Raw genomic sequence first — 9084 nt, 5'->3', positions numbered from 1 at the left:
CTGCATCTGAATTCAGCCCGCCAAGCTGGGATCACTGTGCTTCCGGACGGCGGTACAGTCACAGACAGGGGTGTCATCTTTTTCGGAAATACTGCCCTTGAAGGTAAGAGGATCGCTCTCCACACGGAGAGACGGGCCGGTGTAATGAGGTGCTCCGTGGGGTTTATTGAAAGGGAAGTGAACAACAGCCCACTGCAGCGCGTTAAGTGGCCAGTAGGAACTTTCCGAACGGTTTTTGCACAAACATCTCTCTCTCGCTCTCGCCACACGTGCTGTTCGTCCTGCTTAAGCGTTTGCTGTGTTTTATTATATCTCAGATTTCCAACATCCGCAGATGGACCGTACCCAGCTTCTGTACCCTGCACTCCCCACCATCACAACCCCTCCCCCCAACCCATATTCACTGGTTTAATTATTTTACTGTTCTGAGGAAGTACTGAATTACTGTGACTTCCCTTCGACAGAATTCCACGAGAAGGAACCAATCCTCGATAATTTGGATAAACGTGGAGCTGCTGAGGGACATGCGGCTTCAGGGAACATCGGTCAATCTGTGGAACCCTTAAATTTGAGAGGGTCCACTCAGTCTCGGCTTGGTGCAGTTTGTAGCGTAGAGCCAACGGAGTGAGTAGGAATGTGTGAATTACACGCGAATGATATCTATAACCGTAATGACACAACCACAAGCCGACAACGAAAACACAGATGTTACACAAATACACAAACTGTCAGTGTTTATAACTGATATCAAATCAGATAAACAGACGAAAAACTGCATCGGAGGCTGCGTGGCTGATATGAAATCCGAGTTGACGGTCTAATAATATTTACTTTGATTACGTAAGCGTGATATTATTTATGGTATAATTTAACACGTGTATTTCTGTTTGTCTTTTCAGAACGTGATCCGCTCGAAGCAAGTGCGTGTCCCTTTGTGGATTTGACTGGAATGTAGCGTCTAAAAGACCAAATAGAAATAAACAACAGTTCAGGAAAAGAACCCCTGGTCCTCAGCTGTTTTATTTGCACTAAGAATAACACTTGCCAGCCTTCCTGTAGTTCCCACTACTGTGCTGTCGCTAAAACAGTGCCCTGCCTTCTTGAAGCTAAAGGGAATGTCTGTGTCACACATTGATGTTGACAGCGCTGGCTTTCCTTCAACATTCTGGAGAAAGCATTTATGACCATGTTTAAAACATTTGCCAACACATGCTATTTCCCACAATAAAGGTAATAAAATGTGGAGCTGGATGAACACAGCAGGCCAAGCAGCATCTCAGGAGCACAAAAGCTGACGTTTTGGGCCTAGACCTTTCATCAGAGGCTGCAGATCCTGAGATGCTGCTTGGCCTGCTGTGTTCATCCAGCTTCACACTTTATTATCTTGGATTCTCCAGCATCTGCAGTTCCCATTATCTCTATTTCCCATAATGTTTGCGAGGGTACAGTATTTGAAATGTACTGTGCGGAAAACTAACAGGGAAATTATTCTAATACCCTTACTCTTCAAAGTCCTTAGATAAGAAGACAATGAGTGGGTAGGGCCTGTGCTCATTTTACAAGGAGAGGCCACCTTATTGAAACATTCAAAATTCAAGTTGGAAAGATTGTTTCCCTTTCTGGGAGAGTCTATGGCCAGAAGGCATTCTCAAAGAGTAAGGGGTGTCCATTTAGGACTAGATGGGGATTTTTTTTTCTCTCTCTCAGAAGGTAGTGGATTTGCTGAATGCTTTATCACAGACATCTGTATTCGTTGGGTCATTAACTATGTTCAAAGCTAAGATGGACAGATTTTTAATCATTAAGGGAATTATCGAGATAAGGCAGGAAAGTGGAGTTGAGGATTATCAGATCAGCTCAGCCATAAACTCCTTGAAAGCTGGATCATAGTCAATGGGCTGAATGGCCTACTTCTGCCACTATCTAATGGTCTGTAAATCAGGGAGTGAAGGTAAAGAGTAATTTCTAGTGCAAATTGTGCTGGAAGAGATGTAAAACATTTTTATATTCAACAATGAGGAACGACATGAAGGTGCAATGTTTCCATGATAACCTTCCAAACTGTCAGCTATCAATTTGCAACCATATTTAAGCCATCCACATGTATTAATTGAAAAAAAATCAAACTTGTATAAACTATGTAAATGCAAAACAACTAATTATAATAGACTGATTTACAAATTTTGCAGTGATTATGGAGATTTATCCAACATTTCATAGAATTGTATTGTTACAGCACTGAAGCGAATTATTTCACTCAACTACTCCAAGCTGGTGCTTTTGCTTCACTTGCCCTACTTCATCTAATCCTGTTCTAACCTTTTCACCATCATTGATGCAACTAGCCTACCTTTAAAAGTATTTATGCTGTATGCCACAATGAATCCATTTGGTACGATGTTTCACATTCCAAGCAATATCTGTATAATGAGGTTTCCACTGAGTTCTTTATGGGATTTATTAGTGACCACCATATAATTATTTCTATTTCACAATTTTGGAAGTGACACGTTGATGTTCTTTATTGGTCTGATCCAATTAACCCATACATATTAACAATATGTCAGTAAGGTCACATTTCAGTTTTGTGTGATATAAGGATGCTGCAGACACTCAAACTCAAAATTTAGGCTTGTTTCGTTTCAAATGAAATGAGAAATTGTTGGTTGATGGTCACCCCAGAAGAGTTAATATCTTAGCTAAGTCAGGATATGAAGAAGATTGTGGTTGCATTGGAAGAAGCAGTATTTTCACCAGCGGTGGGAAGTTGTTCTAATGCATTTCACTAGGCCAGCATTTTGTTAACTAGGCGGCATTGCAGTTGGAACTGTGGGTCACTTCTGTTTTCTCTTTTTGCCCTTACCCACATGAATATAATTAATGTTCTAATTTCCACATACAAGGTTCCACAATGGAGTATGGTTTCATCTATGAAAACTGTGGCCAGCTGACAATACTGCATCGACAAATGGTTTATTAAAGAGGCTCCTGATCAAACAGGGAAGATCTGGTTCGTGATTACAAATTTCCGTTTGTGCCCACTGCCATGAGTATGTATGCTTTGGGAACACAAATGGCAAGAATATTTTCTCAAATTTAAATTTCCCTTGTAAATACTTCACATTATATTGATTTCACCATGCTGACATGTGCCTCATTGTTTTCTGTTGAGACTGGCTTAGTCAGAAAGCTATATGTGCTCCCAAGCCTCATGGTTGGCTTGGAATAATGCTTACAGAGAATTAGAGACATTTCCTTCACTGTGGATGAATCATGACACAAATATTTAATAGAGTCATACAGCATTGAAACAGGTCCTGCATCCCAACCAGGTTTCCTAAACTGAACCATGCCCATTTTCCTGCATTTGCCCTGTATCACTCTAAACGTTTCCAATACAAATACCTGTCCAAATGTCTTTTTAATGTTGTGCCTCTACCACTTCCTCTGGCAGCTTGTTCCCTATATGTACTACACTCTGCACAAAGATGTTGCCCCTGGAGTCCCTTTTAGATCTTTCTCTTCTCACCTTAAACCAATGCTTTCTAGTTTGGGACTCCCCTACCCTGTGGAAAAGACCTTGGCTATTCATCCTATCCATGCCCATCATGACTTCATAAACCTCTACAAGGTCATCCATCAGCCTATACTCAGGGAAAAATGTCCCAGCCTATATAATGCTGTAGCTCTATAAAACCCTGGTTAGGCCACACTTGAAATATTGTATTTGATTCTGGTCACCCCATTACAGGATGGATGTGGAAGCTTCAGAGAGGGTTCAGAGGAGATTTACCAGGACGTTGCCTGGACTGGAGGGCAGGTCTTATGAGGAAAGGTTGAGGGAGTTAGGGCTCTTTTCACTGGAGTGAAGAAGGGTGAAAAGTGACTTGATAAAGGTGTACAAAATGATGAGAGGCATAGATAGAGTGGATAGCCGAAGACTTTTTTCCCAGGGCAGAAGTGACTATTACGAGGGAGCGTAACATTAAGGTTATTGGAGGAAGGTATAGGGGAGATGTCAGAGGTAGGCTCTTTACACAGAAAGTGGTGGGTGCATGGCATGCACTGCCAGCGGTGGTAGTTGAGTCGGATACATTAGGCACATTTAAGCGACTCTTGGATAGGCACATGGATGATAGTATAATGTAGGGTATGCAGGGTAGATTGATCTTAGTAGGATAATAAGCAGCACAACGTCATGGGCCGAAGAGCCTGTACTATGCTGTACTGTTCTATGTTCTATCCAGCCTCTCTTTATAACTCAAACTTGCCTGTCTTTGTAGCATCCTTGTAAATATGTTTTGCACCTTTTCCAGTTTATTAACATCCTTGCTATAGCAGGGTGACCAGAATTAAATGCCATACGCTAAGCATGGCCTTACTGACGCCTTGGATAGCCATGGCATTCCCAACTCCTGTATTCAATGTTCTGACAGATGAAGGCAAGTGCGCCAAACAGTTTCTTTACCGCTCTGTTTACCTGTGACACCACTTTCAATGAACTATGCAACCGCACTCCTAGGTCTCTTTATTCCCTCGGGACCCACCATCATCTGTATAATTCCTGCCCTGATTGCCTTACCAAATTGCAACACCTCACATTTATCTAAATTAAACTACATCTGCCACTCCTTGGTCCATTGGCCCATCTGATCCAGGTCCCATTGAGCTCTGAGTTAATCTTCACTGTCCATTATGCCAATTTTGGTGTCATCTGCAAACTTACTAACCATACCTCCTATATTCACACCCAAATCATTTATATAAATGACAAAAAGCTGTGGACCCAGCACCAATCTTTATAGCACAGCACTTATCACAGGTATCCAGTCCAAAAAAACTTTCCATCACCAACTTCTGTATCCTACCTTTAAGCAAATTTTGTATCCTGTTGGCTAACTCCTCCTGGATTCCATGTCATCTAACCTTGCTAAGCAGTCTACCATGCAGAACCTGTTTGGATGCCTTGATATATTTTAACATAGATAATGTCTACTGCTCGGCCTTCATCAATCTTCTTTGTCAACTCTTCAAAAAACTCAATCAAATTAGTGAGACACAATATCCCACTCACAAAGCCATGCTGACGATCCCTAATGAGTCCTTACCTTTCCAAATGTGTGCCAGTCCTGTCCCTCAACTTAACAATCATTGATGCAAGGCTAAGATAACAAAGTGTGGAGCTGGATGAACACAACAGGCCAAGCAGCATCTCAGGAGCACAAAAGCTGACGTTTCGGGCCTAGACCCTTCATCAGCCCTGATGAAGGGTCTAGGCCCGAAATGTCAGCATTTGTGCTCCTGAGATGCTGCTTGGCCTGCTGTGTTCATCCAGCTCCATGCTTTGTTAACTTGGATTCTCCAGAATCTGCAGTTCCCATTATCATTGATGCAAGGCTCACTAACCTATAATTTCCTGGCTTTTTCTTAATCGGGTAATCAGGATGTATCCACCTTTATGTGTTTTGAAACCTCCAGCACTTTCTCTTCTGTAATATGGACATTTTTCAAGACATCACTATTTATTTTCCCAAGTTTCCTTGCTTCCATATTCTTCTCCACACTAAATACTAATGCCAAATATTTGTTTGGCATTCCACCCATCTCCTGTGGTTCCACACATTGTTGATCTTTAAGGGGGTCTATTTTTGCCCTAGTTACTTTTTTGTCCTTAATATATTTGCAGAATCACTTTGGATTCACATTAACCTTATTTACCAAAGCTACCTAATATCCTCTTTTTGCCCTTGCGATATCTCTCTTCTATATACTCCTATTGCCCTTGTGCTCCTCGAGCAACTCACACGATCCCAGTTGTCTATACCTAACATATGTTTCCTTCTTTTTCTTGACACATTGTTAATGGATGTTCCCTGAACTGGGAGTGATTTGTATTGAAGCTACATCTGGATCTCTTTTGGATACCTGCTTTTCCTGATTATATTGATGATCTGTATCTAAGTGTACAAGGGCAATTTCAAAGTCTGTAGATGGCATGCAACCTGGAAGAATTGAGGAAAACAGTGTCAAATTTTAAGAATAAATTGATAAGTTAGTGAAGCTGATGTGTTCTGGTTCACCTTACAAAGGCTCCTGTTATTCTCTCTCTCTCTCTCTTCGCTATTAATTTGAAATTGTTTGACTTCACAGAGTTTGTCTTGTTCACAGTTATGAAAAATGCTGCAGTCCAGCTCTCTGAGTTCTTGTGTTTCCTCATTACAATGCTACAACTTGAGCAGGAAGCTGAAGAGGATGATGATGAAAAGAGAATGGCTCTGGGATTGACAAAATAATTTCAAGTAAGTGGAGTTGTCCTTCTTTGTACCATCCATGAATCATCGAGAGGAGCAATGCAAAAAAAACTTGAAAAAAGGACAAAAGGCAGAATCAGTTCACAAGGTGTCCAGAATATCTTTCTTGTACAGTCTAATGACCTTCAATATATTTAGTAGAAGCAAATTTATTGATCCAATGTTTATATGAGATTGAAACGTTATGCTTGCCTCTCCCAGTTCCCCCTCCCCAACCCCCTCTCTGATGAAGGGTCTAGGCCCAAAACGCCAGCTTTTGTGCTCCTGAGATGCTGCTGGGCCTGCTGTGTTCATCCAGCCCCACACTTTGTTATCTTAGAAAGGATATGCTTCCTTATTGACAAGGTTCAATCAAGTGTAAATTCTAGGGAAAGTAACCTAAGCTAAAAATTGAAATAAAGACGTTTAGGAATGAGAACCTGAAGATGTAATGGATCAGACATTGGCCTGTCACCTCCACAACTTGGGTTAAAATCCCATACATTCATGACAAAATTGTCTAAACAAAAAATAAAGACCTGCCGATGGTGTAAATCAGAAACAAAAACAGAAATTACTGGAGAGCCTCAGCAGGTCTAGCAGCATCTGTGAAAAGAAAGCAGAATTAAGGTTTCAGTTCATGTGACCCTTCCTCACAATTTCAAGATTGTCTATTTTGTGTGCAGTGAAAGTCCCATGTCTCATTCAAAGAAGTGAAGAATCTTAACTTTCCTGGCCACAAGATATTCAAAATAAGGTAGGAAAAAGAAAAATAACATAGGATAGGAGAAGGATGGTTGTAGTTGCATTTAGTATAAACTTCTTACAGCACTGGAGATACTCTAACATAGACTGGAAAGGTAACAATGTAAACAGCAACATGAGTTAGATGCGGCGGAATTCCTGAAACATATCATAGAAAACATTCTTGATTCAGCTGAATGAGGAAGGAAGTGATGCTGGAGGTAGTTCTGCGAAATGAACTGAATAAATTGGAAAATGTTACAATGGGAAAACAATTGTGGAACAATGATCATAATATTAACACGTTTTGAATATTTATGAAAAATAAGGTATCATCAAGCATAAAAACCTTTAAGTAAAGAAGAGGTAATTTCAGAGAGTTATAAAGGAATCAGGTGGCTTGGAATCAAATATTTGTTGCAAAACAGTAATTCAATAATGATCAAAGACATGATGATTCAGGTAGAAAGTTCTCTTGAGTGGGAAAAGGAGAGTATTTAAAACTAAAACCAATTGAGTAAAAGGGACAGTTGCTCCATGTCTTGAAATGATTCCAGCATCACTCACCCACATCTCCCAATGCTCAATTGGCTCCTCAATGGTATAATGCCTGGGATTCAGCAAATGTTGCCAAATATGTGGTTCCTCTCCCATTGCTCTTTCCAGTAATTGCCCAATTAATCAATTCCCACATTCTTCTCTCAATTGCTGCTGTAATGTAGGTTTCCTCCTCCAGAGCTGACAACCAACCCCCCCGAGTGCTCCCATTTCATGCTACAATGCCCAGGCATGCCCTTTAATTTACTGTTAAATCCTGTAATTGTACCTTCCATCTTGCTAAATCAGCCTCCAGGAATGTTGCCTGCTTTTTTTTAATCTCTACTGTGGTCTTTCAGGGAGGTAAATGTTAAGTATTAAGTGTATTGGTAAAGGATGTTTGAATAATAAAGATCTTTTATAGTTTCTATGGGAAAATAAACAATTCTTGGAACTGTTTGCTGAAACTGCAAGTAGATTTATTGAATACATAATAATAAAAATTGACTTTGCTTTTCATTCACCAATGATTGGCCTGTTAATACATTGTGTGTTACACACATAGCTTTGTAAATTATTTTTCAACTGACTGAACAATGCTGCAAGAGCTCCACTCTCTATATAAACAAAAACTGCAATAACCACCCCATTAAAAATTCATTTGTGGGATGTGGGCATCAGTAGCTAAGCCTGCATTTATTACCTATCCCTAATTGCCCATAGGGCAGTTAAGTGTCAATCACATTGCTGTAGGTCTGCAGTCACATATAGGCCAGACCAGGTAAGGATAGTAAAGGGCATTAGTGAACCAGACAGGCTTTGCCTGACAATGGCTTCATTGTCATCATTCCAGATTTTTATTGAATTCAAATTCCATCATGGCATGATTTGAACCCAGGTCCCTGGAACATTACCTGGATGCCTAGATGAATAGTTTAGTGTTAATACCACTCAGCCATTATCCACCCAGGGCCAATGGGAAGAACCAAAACTCTAGCTTATTCAACAAGTCCTTAGGTGCCCAGGGCCTTTTTCTTTCATTCTTACCTTTTATCTTGCTGCGTCTCATGCACAAGACTCACAATAGTGGCTAAAATAATAAATTTTATCTAGGTACAAGATTTCAAGTAACCAACATATCCAGATAGAACAGCAGATGGCAGATTGACATGTTCAGAACAGATTTTCTCAGGAAGTCAAAACTACCGATTTAACATTTTAAAATCTAGATTTATCTGGCCTGTATACCATCAAGTGAAGCATACTAACAACAGAATTGTTTTAACTATGCCTTTGTTTCAATTCTGAAAACAACTTGAAACAATATTTTGCCTGAGACATCTTTCTATATTTCCTTCTTGACGAGGAATTTAACTACAATTTCCTTAAGATGACTAATCAAATGTATTGGTGGAAAATGTACCATTGTCTGAGGTTTTACTGACGGTCTTAACCATTTAAAATAAATATGTGAACATTTTGGTGACAATAGGAGAAAGAGAAATGCTGTCAG

This window comes from Stegostoma tigrinum, chromosome 20 (genome assembly GCF_030684315.1).
Source record: "Stegostoma tigrinum isolate sSteTig4 chromosome 20, sSteTig4.hap1, whole genome shotgun sequence".
Taxonomy (NCBI): Eukaryota; Metazoa; Chordata; class Chondrichthyes; order Orectolobiformes; family Stegostomatidae; genus Stegostoma; species Stegostoma tigrinum.
This window is presented reverse-complemented; position numbering follows the sequence as displayed.